The 21,934-nt window shown below is 35.7% G+C and overlaps 1 long non-coding RNA gene across 1 annotated transcript in view; it reads right to left on the bottom strand.

Moving 5' to 3' along the window:
* Positions 1 to 21,934, bottom strand: part of LOC133077454 (uncharacterized) — a 211,154-nt gene that overhangs the window by 79,497 nt on the left and 109,723 nt on the right. Inside the window, exon 2 of the long non-coding RNA XR_009697720.1 lies at positions 12,593 to 12,633. This is a non-coding gene — a long non-coding RNA (uncharacterized LOC133077454). The remainder of the gene's footprint in view (positions 1 to 12,592; positions 12,634 to 21,934) is intronic.

Genomic DNA, 21,934 nt, shown 5'->3' with positions numbered 1-21,934 from the left:
AGCAAATAGTCTTACATAAAAATTAGGTCTAAACTTGGAAGTTTTACTCATTTATTAATTAGCTTTAAAACTAAAAAAAAAAAAAAAAAGAAAACCTATAAACATTTTCAGACAGGAACTGTTTCCATAAATTCTGTGGAGGAAAAGAGCCCCACTTGAGTAGAAAGGACATTGGTGCCTGTCTCTACCTCTTAAACGATATTTTCTCGGTGAAGTTTCTTTACATCATGGGTTCCTACAATGATTATTGGTAAAATGACGGGGTACAGTCACTGTCTCACAATTTTTAGTAGCAGAATTCTTTTTTTTCCAAGTCAAAACTTACAAGTTATACCATTACATAAAACAGTAAAAAAATATAATTGGGTTAGCCAAAGTGAAGGTGAGCAGCTGAGTGGGCAGACCCCTGGTGGATCTGAGGAGCCCAGGGCACCAAAGAATGTAATTTGAAAACTTTTGAGGTGGGAAATCTCTAAGGGGCTTTCTAGTGCTAACAGCATATGACTATAGATACTAAATAATTCACACTAAATTACACTTTTTAAAATAAATGGATGTCTTCCATTTTCAAGTAAGAAATAACCAAGGTTCTCTTTGTGCTTGTGACACTTGCTTCCTTTTTTATCAACAAAACTCAGTAATCTAGACTTAATCTTTCTGAAAGTTACTCATGACCAGGAAGAAATTTAGGCAAAAAATAGACTTCTATTATTAGATTCATAGATGAAGGCTATTGAAAACAATGTCAATATTTTCATATACCATGAAATATATTAATCTAACTTCATAATTCTTTAAGTACTTGATTACGGTATGATTTCCCTTCATACAACCTCTATTGACCTACAGTGCAGTTGACTGTACTATTACTTACATTTTCTACCTATATATGATAATTAATATCTATACATCAGAAAGGATATGTAGCAATAGAAACTTAATAAGTCAATACTTGGTCTTAGCATTATTATTTAAGGGAAGCTTCACACATTTATTTTACTAACATCATATACTACTATCGATTACTCACTTTGTAAACGTTTTATTCATCTATTCACATTAAAGATAGAGAGAATCCATTTAAAGTTTATAATAGGATATATGTTTCCCTCTTTATATCTCTCCCATACAATCAGAGCTGCTTCTTTTTTGCAGTGGCAGCTCATTATATTTCAGGAATTATGCCTGGGTGGTGGATAACCTGGGAGATTTCCATTTCACGGAGGAGATCCTCCCACAGTATTATCAGATGAAAAATGATAAGTTGATGTAGGAAGGATTTCATCCTGTTGTTACTTTTGTTACAATTGTAGATGGAGTTTTTCCTTTACCAGTTATATTTCCAAGAATTCTAAGTGTCAATGCCACACTAACCTGTACTCAAGATGTGGGAAAGGTTGAGAGCGGGGGAAGTTGCGCTGGGGGTTGTGGAAATGCTCTCCAGAATGGGAAGTACGCTGTGTCATGCCAGCCTTCTTTTTATTAATGAAATGATAGGTATTATAAGGCTTGGTCGGCACTTACATCTATTGTTATTGGTCTTGTCTTTCTGGCAAAGTGATTCATTATGGTAAAGAATCTTCCTTTACCTTTCTGTACCCCATATATCAACACTTTTTATACTGTGATAAAATTTACCTCTTCATGGGTCTTAGATATCTTAGTCACATTGGAAATATCACTCTATTTTCACACATTATTCATTTTCAGTATTGAACATAGTGAACAAATTCTACCTTGTGTCCCAAGAGTAGCCTGAAGAAGTTGTGAAATCTGTGGTCCATTTACTATGAGTGAGAAGAGCTAAATATTTATTATTCTCAGTCCAAAATCACTTTTGGCATGCATGTTTTCTCATCCAGGTGGTTAACACATACACATAATAATCAATAGCATTCAACTCATCTGTAGTTTCTAATTCTTTTCAGTGTCTGGAGTGTTGTGTTAGGAAGTTCAGAGGCTGCCTCCAAGACCAAGGGGAAAGAATGCCATAGTCAATAGGAATATGTGCCAGAAGTACAGGAGGAAGTGGTGACATATTCAATAAATTGGTCATATTTGCATGATTAGGAAATGTTGTTTAATGTGTTAATTTATTTAGTTACTTGAGAGTGCTTAGGCGTCTTATCTTGCTCAAAGTTCATCAGGATGCAGTTTTGCTCAAAATTTGCCATTATTTTGATTCTACTATACAGTTTAGGTAAGTGCTGATCTCTGAATTATTTTTCAGGTAACAGTTATTTCTTTCATGCTCCAATAAGTTGGCATTTGAGCAGAATTTTGTGCATTTTTAACAATCCCAAACTGCTATTTTAAGACATTTCTAGCATTTTAGACATTATATCTTTGGCATTGATGAAAAACTAATATATGAAGCAGCCTCATGGAATTCCTCTGTAATTTTCATTATAACTGTTATTAAGAACCCCGTTCATTACATTTGCAATGTCTCATCTATTAAAAAAAAATGTTTTGTAGTGAAGTGGATGGACCTAGAGACTGTCATACAGAGTGAAGTAAGTCAGAAAGAGAAAAACAAATACCGTATGCTAACACATATATATGGAATCTACAAAAAAAAGAAAAGAAAAGAAAAAAAAAAAGTTCAGAAGAACCTAGGGGCAAGACGGGAATAAAGATGCAGACCTACTAGAGAATGGACTTGAGGACATGAAGAGGGGGAAGGGTAAGCTGGGACAAAGTGAGAGAGTGGCATGGACATATATACACTACCAAACGTAAAATAGATAGCTAGTGGAAGCAGCCGCATAGCACAGGGAGATCAGCTCCGTGCTTTGTGACCACCTAGAGGGGTGGGATAGGGAGGGTGGGAGGGAGGGAGACGCAAGAGGGAAGAGATATGGGGATATATGTATATGTATAACTGATTCACTTTGTTATAAAGCAGAAACTAACACACCATTGTAAAGCAATTATACTCCAATAAAGATGTTAAAAAAAAAAATGTTGATACAATTTCTCCTGGAGTCCAGTATGTGGAACACATTTACATCTACTGTCCAATTGGTTTGCTCCCAACCACTAAACACTAAGAGCTACATTTCCATTTTTGCCCTGGCTGCTAGGAAACCTCGATATAAATATTTCATTCAATTGCTGCAATTTTATCCAAACTTAGAAACTTGATGTAAATGTCTTCTCATTTACAATGCAGTTTTGCCTTTTTGATTGTATTAATGCTTTTTGGTTTACTACCCCATTCCATTATCATAAACTGCCCCAAATTCTATTTTGGATAAATTTTAAGGTAAGGTAAATAATCTATACCTTTTTCATCTTATTCACACTCTTTTTCCAACTTTTCAGTTTTTCCATTTATGCTTTTGTGTGAGCCTGAGGTGCTCTTGAAAGCAGAAACTGAGGCAAGGGCTTTCATGCAGATGGTTATGAGGGAAGCGAGATGAGAGAAAAGGAAGGACTAGAGAGAGTGAAACAGAAAAGGAGGGGGAGCCAATCCCCTGGTAATATGCCGCATTGATTTCTGTGATGGACAAGTGAAGCTCTATCCAGCCAAGACCTTCTGATGTGTCATAGAGAGTACACCTCAGAATGTCTTCTTTTGCGAGAGAAAGGATCAGATTCCCTCTACCATCAGTCAAAATGTGCCTCGAAGAAAGTTAAGTGCTCACATCCATCCCATGATGCTGCATGCAAGAATCCCCAAGCCACAAATGACAGATACATCGTGCTATCAGGTTACACCTGTGAAAACTCATTGCTACAGCAGTGCTCAGAAAAAAAAGTGAGCCAAATGAATATGAAGCAGGGGACAAGAGATGTCCTATATACTTTTCAACTTGGGGGGACACCCCTAGGGCATCACCTGAGTTTTCCTTCTCACTAAGACCTGACCCCACTGTCTGCTGCAATCAGTACTGGGACAGCATATACCACAACCCTTCCTTAGTGGAGAGAGAACAGTGCCAAACCATTTTATTTATTGAGCAGCTCTTTTTTTTTTTTTTGGAAGAAATTGATTTAATGAAAGATAATAGGGATATCATCAAGGAGTTCTAAAGGATGTCCCAGAGGTGGAAACTTGGAATTACCCTCAATAGCTTTACTGAGATTTCTGGAGTGGTGAATATGATTCTTTTTCTCACCTGACATCTGTCAGATACATCTGGGGTCTGTGTGACTAGGAGTTAGTTTGTAATAGACTTTGAATTATAGAAGCTGCCAATTAAGTAGAAAGGAGAATGCAAAATCTTGGTTATTGTTTACTCTATTTTCCTTTGCTTGTCTTCTTCTCCTTCCCAACCCTCAATCTCCAGTAATTGGCTCCCTTTCTCCATCTGAAGAGCTCCTACCAAATACCAAAAAAATAGCACAAAGGTATATTTTATTCTCTTTCAGTTCTCACAGAACAATTTGATATTTCCACTGGTAAATAGGTTTTAGATCTGTTGTCAGCCATGGGATCAGTTTACTGTATCCTTCATAGAATGCGGAAACATATGACAACAGTATCTACTACTGGTGGAGAAAACTCTGATAGGTGTTCAAACATGGAAAGCAGCAGGTTGTTGCCTCGGCAGTAGCATTTAGTGTTTAGAGGCAAAGTCTCCAGGTTGCTGATCTGGCTCCAACACATACTGGCTGTGTGGCCTTCGGAAAATTTATTTATCCTCTCTAGGCCTCAGTTCCCTCAATCAGTAAAAGATATAAAATGATGTAAGTCATATAGGGCTGTCCAGAGAATCAAATGAGGTTATTTATGAAAATTGCTTAATATAGTGCCATGCACAGAGAAAGCGATTAACAGTGCTAGCCAGCAGTGTACACTAAGAGAAAGAAAATGGAGAAGATAGAGCCAGAGACCCAAGGGATCCAGAAGTGAAGAAAATTAAGACGTGGTGGATTCTGTGGCAAACACAAATCAACAAACAGGAGAAATCACATAATCTTGCAGCCCAACCAACTCACTGTCCCCCCTTTCATGAGACATGGCTTCCCCTCTTAATGGCTATACCAATTCTCTAAGTTCCAATAGCTAGAACATCCCAGCAGCCTCAAATGAATTTCTCTCATTAATTTGGTTCTTCCTCTTACCTACTTTAGTTCTTCCAGCTGCCATCTTAATACAGACGGACTAAAAGATGTCGTTGCAGCGAGGGCAGTGCAAAACAGATACTCCACACACTCGTCAAAGCAAATCAAATTTCTGATTCCTCCAATAGCAGAGAAATGGCTTACCAGAGTTTAGAAACCAAGAAGAGGGGAAAATATTACGTTGATCTCGATAATTAAAAGCTATTAGGTAAATACTCATTGACCAGAGATTTTCACTTCATCCACTTTAGAACTGATTTTTTGTTCAATAACCTTAGTTTCTTGAGTCCATAAAAATGCATCACCTTATGATCCAGCAATCCCACTACTGGGCATATACCCAGAGAAAACCGTAATTCAAAAAGACACATGCACCCCAATGTTCATTGCAGCACTATTTACAATAGCCAGGTCATGGAAGCAACCTAAATGCCCATCGACAGACGAATGGATAAAGAAGTTGTGGTACATATATACAATGGAATATTACTCAGCCATAAAAAGGAACGAAATTGAGTCATTTGTTGAGACGTGGATGGATCTAGAGACTGTCATACAGAGTGAAGTAAGTCAGAAAGAGAAAAACAAATATCGTATATTAACGCATGTATGTGGAACCTAGAAAAATGGTACAGATGAACCGGTTTGCAGGGCACAAGCTGAGACACAGATGTAGAGAACAAATGTATGGACACCAAAGGGGGGAAAACCACGGTGGGGTGGGGATGGTGGTGTGCTGAATTGGGCGATTGGGATTGACATGTATACACTGATGTGTATAAAATTGATGACTGATTAAAAAAAAAAAAAAGTTGTGTTAAAAAAAAGCATCACCTTTAGTTTGGAAACTATTTACAAGATTGTTTTAAAAAGTATATAAAACTACTTAGACTGTATATAAAACTAAACTCAAAGTAGATGAGGTCATCTCCTGTGCAACTATCAGTGTTTGAGAATAGTTGCTAATGAATGGAAAGTCATCCTTTTGCAGAGGATGGGGTTTTAAACCAGTGCTAATCTCTATCTTAATATTACATTTAAAATTAGATATCTTTTTAATCTAGCTAATTCTCTGTTCTGTGGGTGTACAGCCACATTGTCATAAATGTTAAGGAGCAAAGGAAACATATTATTCCATATCTTCATCATATTCTTTGATATGATAATGATATTATTTTCTATTGTCGATTTAAGAGGACTCCCTATTGACTAAACGCCAAGGATACAAACAAAAGAACTAATAATCTTCTCTGAGAATGTAGTAGAATGCTTTATATTCTCTAGATAAAGTGTTACTCTTTTTTTCTCACATAGGATTAAGCTGTAGGGTAAGCTAAAATTGAACTTTTCATATCATCAAGTACTGTACTCAGGTAACCATTGAACTGAAAATTTCAGAAGTCAACATTATTTGGGTTATGTTAAGATCAAGTAGACATAAATGATTTTCAGGGAAAAGAAAAGAATACCTGGCTTGACTGTGATGAGACAGTCAGGGTGAGTAAGATGTCAACAGTCTCTTCAAAGTAGCTAAATTGTTTGATCAATTGAAGTGTTTCCCACATTGAGGGATGTGTGTCATAGGTAGTCCACAGACTCAGAGCTAAAATGCATTGACCCTGTTAAGAGGAAAATCATGCATTTTTCAATTATTTTTTAATTCTTCTGATTATATTAGTGAGATAGCCTCAGTTTGATGCTGTCTTGTCTTTGCAACATTTACTACTTTCCTTTCTTAATATATGAGGAGCAGGACTTAGGCTTATTGCTTTTTGTAGGCAAGAACATCAATAACAACACAAAAATAATAGCTAATGATTTTTAGAGCTCTACATACCAGGTACACTTATAAGAACTTCACATATGTAATCCCATTCACATATGTAAACCCACAGAGAAGTTTAATGTATCTATATGGAAAAGTGTGTAAGTCATATGTTTAATTCTTTTTTTTTTTAATTATTGATTTTCTTTTATCTCTTTTAAATTTTATTTATTTATTTATGGCTGTGTTGGGTCTTCGTCTCTGTGCTAGGGCTTTCTCCAGTTGTGGCAAGTGGGGGCCACTCTTCATGGCAGTGCGCGGGCCTCTCACTATCGCGGCCTCTCTCGTTGCGGAGCACAGGCTCCAGACGCGCAGGCTCAGTAATTGTGGCTCACGGGCCCAGCCGCTCCGCGGCATGTGGGATCTTCCGGGACCAGGGCTCGAACCCGTGTTCCCTCCATTGGCAGGCGGATTCTTAACCACTGCGCCACCAGGGAAGCCCCAAGTCAGATGTTTAGAGTGATGATTTTTAAAAAACTGAACTCATCCTTTTAACCTGCACCCTAGTCAAGAAACAGAATATAACAAGCACCCCTCTGTGACCTCTTCTATTCCTACCTACTCAAGGATAATTGTATCCTGACTTCTAACAGCTCAGATTAATTTTGCCTGTTAAGGTACTATATAAATAAACACATCTGTATGTACTGCTTGTGCTCAGTGTTTTGTTTGCGAGATTCATCCATAACCTTGTTTGGAATTATAAATTATTTATTTTTATTGCTGAATAGTATTCCATTGTGTAAAGATATCACCATTCATTTATCCATTCCATTATCATTCATTACATCATTGTCCATTTGTACAGTTTCCAATTTGGGGCTACAAAGAACAGTGTTGCTATGAATATTCTAGTATATGTCTTTTGATAAATATATAAGCATATTTCTATTGTGTATATGCTTATGAGTGGAATTGCTGAGTCATAGGTATGTCTATAATCAACTTCAGTTGAAGAGTTTTCCAAAGTTGTTATATCAATTTACATTTGCACCTATAGTGTGTGAATATTCCGGTTACTCCACATCCTTTTCAATACTTGCTACTTTTCAGCTTTTTCATTTTAGCCATTCCAAAAGAGCCAAAGGAACATATTACATACTCTAGACTGAGCTTCTAGGAATTTAGTCATCCTGAAGAACTGGATTGCCTATTGAGCTGTGTCTTTGTTATGACCCATACCAACAAAATGGATACCCTTTCTCTATTTCTCTTTTCTTTTTTCAACTTTTAAAAAATTGTGAAATATAGCATAGCATATATATGGAAAAGGTGTAAAGCTTAATAAATAACTACAGAGTGAACATTATCCAGCAGCGTCCAGGTTAAGAAAGAGAACATTGCTGCCAGCTCCCAGAAGACCCTGGCTGTCTCTTCTGATCTTAAATTTCTACCTCCAAAGAGTAACTGCCAACCTGACTTTTGTGATGACAGTTCTGTAACAATTTCCTTATATTTCTTAATAGTTCTACCACATATCTGTAACCATGTTAGTTTACTTTCTTTTTTGGTTTTGAAGAAAATCGTGCTTATCTATTCTTTTATTTCATGCTTCTCTGTAAGGTTCTTACATGTTGCGTGTAGCATAGTTCATTTTCATTGCTTTATGGTACCCCTTTGCAAAAATATACCAGAAATTATTTATCCATTCTACTGTTAAAAGACTTTTGGCTTGTTGCCAATTGTTAGCCATCCTATACAATGCTGCTATGAGAATTCATATGTGTTCTTTGTAGATGTGGTTAGGTTTATGGTACATACCTAACACCTTTTCACTTTTAATAAATATTTTCAGAAGTGCTGCACTAATTTAAACTATTACAGGATGTTTACAATAATAGATATTGTTCTAAATTTTACCCACACTTGTTATTGGTAGACTTTACTTGACCTAGTCATTATGTCATAATATTTCACTGTGGTTTTTAATTTGTATTTCCCTGATGATGGGAGAAGTTGAACACCTTTATTGGTTTATTGGTTCTTTGGATTTCCTTCTCTGTGCAAAGCCTGTTCAAGTCTTTTGCGCATTCTTCTATTGGGTAGTCTGTCTTACTGTTTTGATATTCAGAAATACTTTATTATATTCTGGGTACTAGTTTTGTGCCACGCAACTATATTACAAATATATCATCTTCCATTGTGGGTGTTTTAATTTTCATTTCCTTTGTGGCTCATGAAGTTCAACATCTTTTTATGTTTATTAAGCATTTGGACATTCTCCTGTGAGAAGGGTTCAACTCTTTTTGTACAGTTTTTTATGTGTTGTGTAATTTGCAAGAGATTATTGATTTGTAAGAGTTTTTTTTTAATATATCATGGGTATAAGTTCTTTGTCAGATAAATATATTATAAATATTGTTTTCTGCCCATGGGTTGCTTTTAGACACTATTATTATTGCCTTGATGAACATAAATTCTTAATAAAATTCCATTATAATTTAAAAAAAAATAATGGTTTGTGGTTTTTGTTTTCTGCCTAAGAAATCTTTGTTTATGCCTAAGTCATGAAGATGGTCTCCTGTAAGCTTTGTTTTCTCTTTGACATTTACATCTTCAATTCACTTGGAATTGATTTTTTTTTTTTGTATAGTGTGAAATAGGGGTCAAGATACATATTTTTTCCACATAGATATCCAATTGATGCAGCACTGTTGAATAAGAACTGCACTGTACTGCCATCGTCTTTGTATTTCAGGTGACTGAATATATGTGGCACTGAATATATCTGATTCTGGCACTGTATTTCGTCTCTTTGATCAGTTTGTCTATCATTGCTCCTATCTACCAATATCTTGATTAATATAGCTTTCTAATAGTCAGTGAAATGCTTTCAAATTTGTTCTGCTTCCTCAAAATTGCCTTGGCTATTTTCCATATAAATTGCCTTGTACTTCATATAAAACTTAAAATCAGGTTATAAATTTTCTCAAAAGAAAAAAATCTGTAGAGAATCTGATTAGGAAAACATAACATCTTTAGATCAGTTTGGAGAGACTTGACACCTTTATTTCATTTAATTTTCACTAAAGTCCTCCGAGATAGGAATTATTACTATCCACATTTTATCAGTGAGATAACTGATGAAAAGGTCTCTTGAGAAACTTTTGTACATCATCCAGATAGTTAGCACTTTACTTTGAATTCCTACCCAGAGTGCCCAGAGAAGAACATAGGTAAAATTTAATGTGTTTTATTTATATAATATTTAATTTTACAATTACTTTATACTTATGACCTATGATAAAAGTTTCCAAATAAATAGTAATAGCAAGTTTATATTTGAAATTAAAAATGAGGTTATTTAATGAAAACCTTAAACATATAGTTTAGGTGCTAGGCAGACAGTAGAAATTGAGAAATTTGTACATGAAAAGTTGACTGTGTTTCAGGAAACTCTGACCAATTGACTTTCAATTGCTTGCTTGGTGGTTATGAAATTAATGCTGAGCTGGTCTGAAGCAATAACTAGTCAAAGATATCTAGTTCATGTCATTGACATTGATGGAGGTAGTTTTCTTGATTTTACTCCTGCTAGCTGGATGACACATAACACTAAAACTATTAGCTACACCAAAATATTTAGGAAATGAGAAGGGAAACTAGGACACAGCCCCATTTCAAACTGTTTAGAATTGATATCTCATCCATCACAAAGCTATTTTCAACCATTCCCATTCTGGTAATAATATTAATTTTTGAAAGGTAAGATTAACTTGAGATTTACAATAAAATTAGTTTGCTTTGGGAACAGACATTCAGTTATGAAGGAACTGAGTGTATAACCCTGAGGTTTCCCCAAGGTATAAAATTCTATTATTCTGTGAAATCAAAGAACTGGAAAAGGTTGTTAAATACTGCAGAAAAAATTTTGTTATCCTATACTCTTTTCTTGGTGAAAATGAAACAGAGGTTATTCCATGGTAGCTGTGACTTTAACATGAACAATTAACAACTGCTTTCTACACTACAGGCACAGTTGTAGGTATTGTGCATATACCACTAAACCAAATACATTTCTGCCTGTATGAAGCTTAGAGTCTAAGAAATTAGTCTTCATGGAATATTACAATGAAAATTAAATCTTGAAATCTGTTAAGACATTGAGAAAATTTCTTAACTCTATCAGGCCTCATGTCCTAGTTTTTTTTTTTTTTAAATGGGATAATATATAAAACCAACTCATTTGTTTTTGCTAGGATCAAACAGAGTTGGCATTAAATTTTACAGTGAAAGTGAGTAGATTAATAGGTTTATAATTTGAGTATAAGAAGGGTTTCTACCTTTTGAAGATGGGGTAGACTTTATACCTGTCTGGATAGAGCTATGCTCAATGTATTAACTAAGATAAAGAGTAAGGATTTGAGTCTACCACTAAGGATAAATTTCATACTTCTGATATAACAAACTACTAGTGGGTCTTTTAAACTTTTAGCTAACTATTACTATATTGAAAAATAAATAGAATTACTTTTACCTAATATATAAAACATTACCATCTATGAATTGAAGAATAAATTGGGGTAAATATCCTATGTGGTCATCAAAAGGGATTTGTTTTTATTCATAATACGTGGGTAACTCCATTTATTGCCTAATCTTAATTTTATATTAACCTTTATATTGGAAGCAAATTTTCTTTAGACTTCTAGTGAAGTCATTTATTCAATAATAAGATGTTGATTCTAATTTTATCTGAGATTGTTTCTTAGGTCTGATTCACAAACTTACTAGTATTTTTTTTTCTTTCTGTTCCTTCTTTGAGCCCTTGGTTGCCTATATTGTGCTCTTCTATATGTTGTATATATTGGTATGTATTTAGAGGGAAAAACCTCTCTCAGAAGAATCATGAGCAGAATATTGGGCATTTTTTTAACTTCCTAAGGTCGCTCATGAAATTCTAAAGAGCCTCATTTTGTTTTCACTGTTCCAGTTATATGCTTTATCAGATCAAGTGCAATATTGAAGGTCAGAGTAAAGTTAAGGGGGGAATGATGATTCTCACCTGAATCCAAAATATCTTTTTTAAGGAAGGAGGGAAAAGAGTGTTGACCATTAAATAATCAAGTATATTTCTCTCTTAATCAGAAATGTAAGTAAAATTCCCCTTGGGCTTAATCAGAAGCCTATTTAGCACTTGAAAATTATAATCATACAAAAGTGTAACCAAGAATTTCCATCTTTTATTAATGTAGTTACCTCTGTTATAATAGCCAGTAGGAAGTAGTTTTTCCAAAGGAGATTTTTTGATATAAGAATCCTTTTCAGAACTACTGCCAGTTCTATCACACTGATTTCCTAACATTGTGATGTCAACTAACAGACTATGTTTGGTTCAGAAAATCTGTGCACACATTAGCATCCAGGGTTGTATATATTAAAATATACCAGGCCAACCTTGTCAGGAAGCTTGATATCAGGTGGAACACATTTTTGTTATAAGAATAAAACTATCTCAGAAGCTGGTATTCAGGAATTACCAAGATAAATGTGGTTGACCCAGTCTTGTCTCTATCAAAATTAATTTGAAGGCAGGATAAGAAAAGAGGCTGAAATCTCATTTTCTAAAAGTCAGGTCTCTTGTATTCATACGAGTTAACTGAAGCCCAAAGCAGACGTGTTGAGGGAGGTGGGGTGGGGGGGAGGATAAAGAATCACCGGGATAAAGGGAATGTTCAGTTATTCAACTCTTACTTTGTTTTCTTCTTTCTTTGTCTTGTTTGTGTTTTCAATGCCTGTAAGAAAGAAACTCATATCACAAAAAGGATGAATCTAATGCTGGTGCAAAGAAAATTGAATCCCAAGATAAGAGAGTTATTTGTAATAGTATGTAATCTCAGAATGAGTTTGTCTCCTGACATAGTCAAAGTATAACCTTGAGTACCAAGAAAAACTGCACATTTGATTATTTATTCTTTGCTAGGAGTCTTTGAATAACAACAAGAAATGGAAGTGAAATCTGGAGAATGGAGGTAATGTGAATGTCTTGAAAGAATATTCTAGGAACCAAGTGTGAGATTTACTTATTTTATTTCAGATAAGGAATGGGCCACAAACTATTAGATTAGCAAATGATGATCCTAATAGCAAACAATTGTTTTTCACAGGTGTTTACTAATCTGGCAGAGAGGAAATGTTCAAAATATTTTAATCAATATTCTATAGATACTCTTCATCTAATTTTCAATATAGCCATTTGACCCAGGCAGAATAAGCTCTCCCACTGTTCAATCCATAGCAATATATTTGTACAGTGTGTTTTATACAGTTTTCAATAAATATTTTACTTAAACTTAATTCTAATAAATACTTTGATAACCTGCTCTTAATGAATGTAACTAAAGAATTAATCAAAACAATATTTTTACTTTGGTTTTCAGAGTAAGATATGTATAAATAATCAAAATTTTTCGTTCTCAACTAGAATCTTTCTTAGCATTTTCACTAAATAACTTTACTGATGTTCCCTCTGAAACACACAAGGTTTTTAAGGACCACTGTTTACAGGTGAGACATTTTGAGTTTCTCTCTGTTTCTACCTCTTGTAGATTGGGAAAGCATCTCGGTTTGCCCTAAAATTAAACTCTTCAGCAATCACAGTTTGAGCTTTTCATTTAGCTATTTAGTACTTATTCTTCCAATGCATTGTTGTCACCCATATGGGAGAGGAGCAGCAGATTGCCTATCTGTTCCTTTTGAATTTCCTGCTAAACTGTAAAACATAGTGTTTTCTTTCTAGCTTCTTGTCACTATTCTCTGCAATCAAGAGAAATTGTGAAGCAGAGAAGGAATATCTCAGTCTCTTGTGGAAAAGTCTTGATGCACCTGTCCAGACACATTTGGGAATGTAGGGCTTACCTACATAAAACAATGTGTGTGTTAATTAAAAATCTCAGGACAATAAAAGCTAGCAGGCAAATTGTTGTCTGAAGGTCACTGATGGTCAATGACCTGTATATACATTCCTAGATATGTGTATATAAACTTGAATTACAGCAATAGTGAAGTAGTTTCACTTCATGATACTCGGGGGTAAAGGTATCAATTTGGAAATATTAAAACTGTTTTAGGTAATTTTTTTGTTTATTGTTGATAACAAATGAGTTCTTAACTCAGTCATATAGGTGCAGTTATTTATCATTCAAAGTCCAGGCAGGAAGGAGAAGGCTCACACAGATGGTATTTTAAAGAAAATGTAATAAAAGGGCTATCTACAAAGGAGTGGACAGAGATAAGGGAACAATCACGGGGTGTAGAAGCACTCACATACTACCAAAAAGTGAAAGGCATTACCAGTTCTAAGCCTGAAGGAGCAAGGAGAGGAAATAGTGTTACTGGAGCCAAGTGAGAAAAGGAAGGGACGTGAAGAGGGGCAAGCAAGATGGGAACAGAAATTCCTTGGCCTCTCTACTCCTGCCCTCCAATCTCCTTCCATTGCCTTAGCCAGAGGTTGGATGGGGCAAGGAGATGGGGATTGGGGTGCAAAGTGAGAAGAAGTAAACTTGCTAAATAAAAAAATCACGAAAGGAGTATAACCCAAGACTGTTGTAAAATTCTATTTTATTTCATTAGCCTTTTGTTGTTATTGTTCAGGCCAATCCCATGACCCATTGTTGGAGATAAAGACAATATAAATTTCAAGCATCTAGGACATAGTGAGCACTGAATAAATATCTGTTGAATGAAAAAATGAATGAGTGAATGGGAAATTTGGTTGAATCATCTATTTGAAATTTTTCAAATTTACATTAATAAATGCCTTGGTTCTATTTTTATAATAATTTTAAGATTTAACTATTCTTTATAAATTCATTCTTCTTTTTATCCCCACTGCCCCATTCTAACCTTGAAGCTTATCAATATTTTCCTCTAAGCTCATTGAGAAAGATGAGTCATATTTTCCACTGTCAAACCAGAATGCATATTTCAAATCAACCAGGTGCCCCTTAATAAGAGGCTGGAGGAACCAGTCCCAGTCCTTGCATTCCAAAGCAAGAGGATGAAATATTATTAACCTAAATTGAGCATTGTACTATGTTTTTTTCCCTCGGTTTTCTTGCAGTAAGTCATCAAACACTTTAAATTAGAAAACGGCCCCTGTCAAGGTGAGATAGTCATTTTCTGTGCTTGAAATATAGTTGTGTGCCAGGAGGGAGCTGAGGTGCTTTAAATAAGCGTTCTCCCCCACCATGTAAGCCCTGAAATTGTTGACCATTTTAAATGATAACAACAACATCAACAAAAATAATAGCCACCATCTAGTAGGTACCTACTATGCTTAAACCTCATTTGCATCCTCTAACTCAACTATCCAATTTTATGAAGTTGGAATGACTATCATATTTTACAAAGCAGATAACCTTGCCCAGGGCCATGCAGTCTGAGCAGTAGAGAACATAGTGAGTAAGCAGTAGAGTGTACTTGGAGCCCAGGTTGTCTCATACCAAAACCTTCACTCTTAACCAATACAGTGACAACCCCCTTTTGACTCCCACTTGATTTAATATATTTTTGGCTGAAATCAGAAAAGCTCATGTCTCCCACTTGGTTCTACAGTGTTGTGTGAAGACGTCTCTGAGAGCAGAAAGACAGAAATTTCATTTCTGCCTTTTGTGGTATAGGGGAGGAAAACTAAGATAACATTATTGAGAGTGACTGTAATGAGAGAAGAGAAATCAATAAAATGTACAATGAGAAAAGTGAATTTTTGAAGGAAAAACTATCACAGTTGACTAAAGGAGACTGTGTTGTCATACTACTCTGTGTTCTCCTTCCATTGGTATATATTTTCAAAATGTCTCTGTTATCCGAGACATTCAACTTGACCCATCGCTGCCCTTTATACAGAGTTAGCTCTCCCAAGCAACTCTGAGCAGCAGATGCCACATAAAAGCATGGGTGACAATCCTGAGTGTTCTAGGTAATTTTTGCTTACCTTGACTGCTGTTTCTTGCTAATCATTGTAACACTAGACTTTAGCTTTCCATATTAGTTTTTGGTCTCTAGGCTGGTGGCCCAGTTGGCCTTCCTTCTCTGGCTTAGTGGCATGAATCTCACTCTTAACCTTTGGCTGTACCTCACCTTCTCATGTCATCATTGGCAACAGCTTTAAGGGAAGACACTCTCTTTAAAGTCTTGATCCACTAAAACACTTCCAACCAAGCCAACCCCCAGCATACCCACTTAGAGAGGGAAAGTTAAGCTTACCTTTTTAAAAAGGAAAAGTTAAAAACCTTTATGAAATTAGACATATTTAAGTATGGCAATTCTCACCCACTCTCTTCAAACAACATTTAATATGTGTTTTTGTGTGTTAAGCTCTGCAATAAGTTCTTCAATCCCTAAGTTTCTATCTAGGGTTCCATCTTTACGTATATAAAAGAACAACACTTTTTATAGAGTGCTTCATAGTAAAGAAGTTTTTTTTGGAGTCAATTAACTTTCAGTGCTGCTTAAAAATGACATTTTATTATTTTTAATATAGGCAAAGTGAGGAGGGTCTCAAAAAAGATCTAATCTGCATTATTGACTTTAGGAATGCTAGACTGTTAGAGCACATGAGATGTATATGCCCAAAACCCAAACAGCCACTCAGAAAAATAGAAAAGAGGACACAGGATTTACAGAAAAGAGAGACAGCATAGTACAGACTGTAGAGTTAAATCTCCGAGGCTCAAATCCCACCTGTAATACCTACTAGCGGTACAGCTTTAGAAAATTTCTTAACTTTCTTTCTCTGCTTCTGTTTTACTTATAAAATGTGAATTATTATAATTATAGCACCTAGTATTATATGGGGTTTTATGAGAATTGAATGATTCCTTATTAAAGAATGGGGAGCTCTAAGAGCAGTGCCTAGTATAGGAAGTGCTTGATGAATGGCAGCTCTCATTATAATCAGCAACTAGCCATGTGACAATTGCAAGTCACAGACCTCAGGAGCTCACTGTCTTCCTCCTTAAACAGCGTTGGCCTTTGATCTAGAAGTTTCTGATCTCTCTGTTAATGTATTCTTTTACTAGAAATAGGCTCCCTTGACCAAATGGCAACCAGTTAAATTCTGACTGGTGGCATCTTGCACATTTTAATACTTCTAAGCTCTAATGTAAATCCCCTCCCACCCCCATACAATGGATCAAACTAAGGAAGGAGACAGTAAGAACAGAAATCTCATCACTCTTATTATTCCCCATGTGTGATTCAAATGTACTACTGTTTGTCTGTTATCTGCAGTAACTCCTGAAAAACCTCATTCTGTCACTAGAGATACAGCCTTTTAGGATTTGCCTGTACAGTTTGTCAAGCTTTGCAGCCTTCACTTTAATCTCTCAGCCAGAGTGGTTGTCTTCTAAAGAGAGGTCATTCTAAAGCCTATTCAGGTATCGTATTTTCCTCTTTTCTTCTGTTCTCTCTTTTATGGGCTCCTTTCCCCTTTAGGATTAGAGACAAGAATCACAGAGAGGATTCATTCAAAATCCACTCCCCTCTCCTCCTCTTTGTGTCAGGAGAATATAGTATTTGAGTTCAACATTGAAGGTAGACAGACATAATTCCTGACTCTACCACTTATTAACTGGGTAATGCAAGGCAATTTTCTTGTTATCTTTGAGCCTCGGTAAATAAATGTTATTGTGAGAGTGAATTAAACAAGATGACACAATTGCATACAGCATATAGTAACCTTTCAATAGTGGTATCAATTACTGTTGTACTTTCCACTCTCTAACATCTGACATGTTTTTCCATGTTTCTTCTCTGCAGCTATGTCAAGATCTTTATACTTTATTGATCAGTCTATTCTCCTCTCCTTTCCCCCCACCAAAGCATATCCTCTTAGTTATCTACCTGAATCTTTATTCTCCACCTGATGTCATTCAAATTTCGGACCCTGCTCCTCTGATTAAAACACTTCTGGTTTGGTGATCTTCCACAGTCCTTTCAAAACACTTATTCCACTTCCTCTGCTTGATTATCTGCGGCACCATACAATATACAGCAATTACCATTCCACTTTTCCTAATGTGCGCAGGTAAAGCTTCAATAATTCCTCTTACTTTCTCTAAAGGTCACTTTTCTGAAACACTAGAGCACTCTGGAGGAGAGCTCCTAGAGCTGCTGGTGATACTGATATTGGGGTAGATTTAAAGTTGACTGCAGCTGCCTCATACAGATGCTCCTGGCACAGCTCTGTCCCCATGGTCACTCCAAAGTCTGAGCGTTTGGAAGTTGAAAGGAATCCCTGGTACCAGTGCAGAGGGATAGCATGTAGACATATTATCTAGATCAGATGGTAAGCACAGAATAGAGTAATGCTTAAGGATATGGGTTTTAGAATCAAGACAGATATAAAGTCAGATCCCAGCAATACTACTTTCTACCTGTTTGACCTTGAGCAAGTTATTTTAACTTTTCTGACTTTTATTTTAAAAAAGGATTAAGAAAGTAGTATCTGCTTTTTAAAGAGGTTCTAAGCATTAAATGGTATAATGCATTTGAAAGGGCTTAATAAATTGCTTGGCATATTATATTATTATTATCATCATAATCACTGTAAATATGAAATGCAGCTGAAGATGTATACATACACATATATGAAGATGTATAGATACATCTTCAGCTGCATTTCATATTTACAATAATTATGATTGTAATAATATAATAATATGCCAGGCAATTTATATATAAAATATTCATTCATCTCTTTCTCCACTGCCATGATGCTTCCTTAAGCTGTTATTATACTCTCCCTGGAATAATACCGTAGCTTTTAACTGGTCATCAATCTGTTCTGCTCCTGTATCTTTCTTCTCCATTATTCACAAAGCTATCCAAGTGCTTTTTAAAACCTGTAAACTAGATCATGTCACTCTTCTGTTCAAAATGACTTTAGTCTTTAATAAGTCCAGTCTAGACCCTGTCTACTTCTCCCTCTTCATGTAGTACCACTTCTCCCCAACCCTCAACTAATTTCAGCCCCAGTAGTCTTCCTGCAGTTCTTCAGGTGCACACGTTTCTTCCCTCTGCCTGGAGTGCACTTCACTAAACTATTTGCCTGTTATCACATTCTATTTCTTCAGGTCTCAGCAATGTTTCTTCAAAGAGGTCCTTCTTCACACCCCTCTGTCTTCATTCCCCTTTTATATTCTCCCATAGTACTGTGAATTTTTCTTTATAAAGCTTATACTTATTTGCATTTCTATATTTATGTTTATGATTTTCAGTTTATGATTTGCCTCATGACTCCTCCATAAGCACAATGAACGCAGGAGTCATATCTATTTTGTTTATAATTTTTACACCAGGTGTCTAACTCAGAGTCAGACCCATGGCTTCATGAATATTTGCAGAAACAATGTTGAGTGAATATGACAAATATAGGACGAATGCTCTTTCTCCTCTTGCCTAGCATACTTATCACCATCAGTAGCATCAGCAGGATCTTCACAACAGCAGTAGCTATGATTTATTGAATGGCTGCTGTGGGCCAGGGCCTGTATTAAACTTTTCCATGTATATGCTCATTTAATCTTCACTATCATCCTACCATACTTTTCAGATAAGGAAAAAATGCATACTCAAGGCCATACAGCTATGGTGAGCCCAGAATCAAACCCATACCTAGCTGACTCAAGACCTTGATCTTGCCACAGGAGAGAGAACTGAGCAGGTTACCACTTATCCAGAGGAATAAATTAATGTTTTCTTTTTCTTAAAAAATCCTAATTTTTAAAATCTTCCTCAAAAGATACATTCCAATGCTTAAAATTTCCAAATGACCAAGAAATCAAGCGTGAATCAAAATGGTCTTCTTTCAATGCTAACTGAAAATTAATAATAAATTGCCTGTGTCCTAAGCTCAGTAAATCTTTTCATGATGTTTCTATTCTTTCAGTCTGTCATGTAGAAAGTAATATTGGTCAGGCATCAGTGAACCACTGCATTGATCCTGGTAGGGTCATTTGTCCCGTCACTCTGTATAGCTACCTCATCACCAACAGTGCCTTTTTCAACTAGCAAATAAAGACAGAGTCCACCACAGTTTATAAAGAAAAAAGAAACATTGTAATGTAATGGAATTTTATTTGTGACTTCCCACAGCAGAAGTATTATATCATCTTAAATGCTCATAGGTAATGTGCTTTAGTTATTTAATCATCCCAGAATTTAATTACAAACCATTGACTTCAATAGATTTTCATTCCACTTTCCATTCCTTTAAGAATAAGGAAAAAGAAGACATTTACAAAAATTGTCATGCATGAATGTTATCTCAGAGACATGTGGGTTCTTAAAAATAACTCCAGAACTTTGTACGGGCAATATTCAGACCACAAGGAAAATCTACCTTTTTCTGGTTGGCCTTTTAAAATGTCATAATCATTAGCTTAGGGTAACAGATGGCCAACTGTATCCAATATTAAGCTGACCTTGAGTAACAAGGTCACCAGCACTCAGAATTTTTCTTTAAATTCTTATTTCTGTTTGGCTTTCATGTGAGTGTTTGTGAACAATATAAATATTCCTGGTTTTATGCTTGTGTTATTGTATACATTTGTTACCATTAAACTTGACCCTATACCTCTTACCAAGGGAAAAAAAAGTTCTTCATTATTTTGATGAGACCATTATGACCTATTTCATCAGCTTGGAGTACAAATGTGTCACGGTACTAGTCAGCTCAGCTGCCATAACAAAATATCATTGACTAGGTGGCTTAAGTAACAGAAATTTATTTTCTTACAATTCTGAAGACTAGAAGGCCAAGATCAAGATTCTGGTCAATTTGCTTCTTGGTGAGAGCTCCTTTCTGACTTGCAGATGGCCACTTTTTCCCTATGTTCTCACATGGTGGACAGAGAGAAAGAGATCCCTCTGGTGTCTCTTCTTATAAGGACACCGATCCTATTAGATCAGGACCCAACCCTCATGACCTCATTTAACCTTCATTAGCTCCAAAAAGCTCCATCTCCAAAATAGTCACACTGGAAGTCAGGGCTACAACATATGAATGTTGGGGACACACAAACATTCAGTCCATAATAGTCACCTTAATTTTATTTTTCAATTAATTAATCCAGTCTCCACATAGTCAAATAAACAGGAAGCTAAGAATCTCCTTTTTGAGGCTACATTCTATCCCTAAATTATTTAAGAACACTTTTGCTTTAATGAATGCAAAAGAGTCCATTCTGCTTTCAAACACTAAGCATAGAAAATGTAAAAGTCAGATTAGTTTGCCTGTGGAGCCCAGCTTTCTTCCTATATTGCTTCTGCCTCTATAACGATGAAATTAACACTGGTCCTGCAGAGTCCTATGCTTCAGTGAGTCCCTAACTCCTCCCAGTTTTGCACAGGTCATAGTAGTGCCCATGATCTGGGTCCCAAGATGACAATTCAACCACTAGAACATCAAACTGAATACAGCTCTTGCCATCACCACCTAAGTCTAGGTATTGAAACTGGGTTACCAATCCAGACTTCTCCTCCACTCCTGAATTTTTTTTCAGGGCCTTGATTTCCTTTCCAGCCATAAAACATTAGTAAGACCATATCTCTTCCTCAGAGCAGTGCTTGAACTTTGAAAGAAAGGGTCCCTATGCATGTTTATTCACCTCTTCCCTAGCAACCACAGCTGCATATCCAGGGCTGTTATTCAGAGGAACATCCTTTCTCAAGTTCACAAACATCCTGTAATATCATTCCCCTAGGACTATGGGTGCCTAAGACCCTTATATTTGCAAAACTCGAAAAACCCATTAGAATGATTCTTCTGGAAGAAAAATTATATATATATACAAGGAAGTGGCCAGAAAAGGCACATTTTTAAAAAATTTTAATAGATCTTTATTGGAGTATAATTGCTCATTTTTATTCTTCATTCACCATCTTTATTTATACCATCAGCTACCAATCCACCGAACATTCAAGAGTATCTTCCTTAGGACCCGACCAACTTAGAAAGTGAGAGAGTTGGGAATTATAAATATTTTAAATTGTCTTTAATCAATTGATATTTTCTATAATTTTTAAGGAAAT

Source organism: Eubalaena glacialis, chromosome 17 (genome assembly GCF_028564815.1).
Source record: "Eubalaena glacialis isolate mEubGla1 chromosome 17, mEubGla1.1.hap2.+ XY, whole genome shotgun sequence".
Taxonomy (NCBI): domain Eukaryota; kingdom Metazoa; phylum Chordata; class Mammalia; order Artiodactyla; family Balaenidae; genus Eubalaena; species Eubalaena glacialis.
The sequence above is the reverse complement of the archived record's forward strand: the minus strand, read 5'-3'. Positions and strand labels throughout refer to the sequence as shown.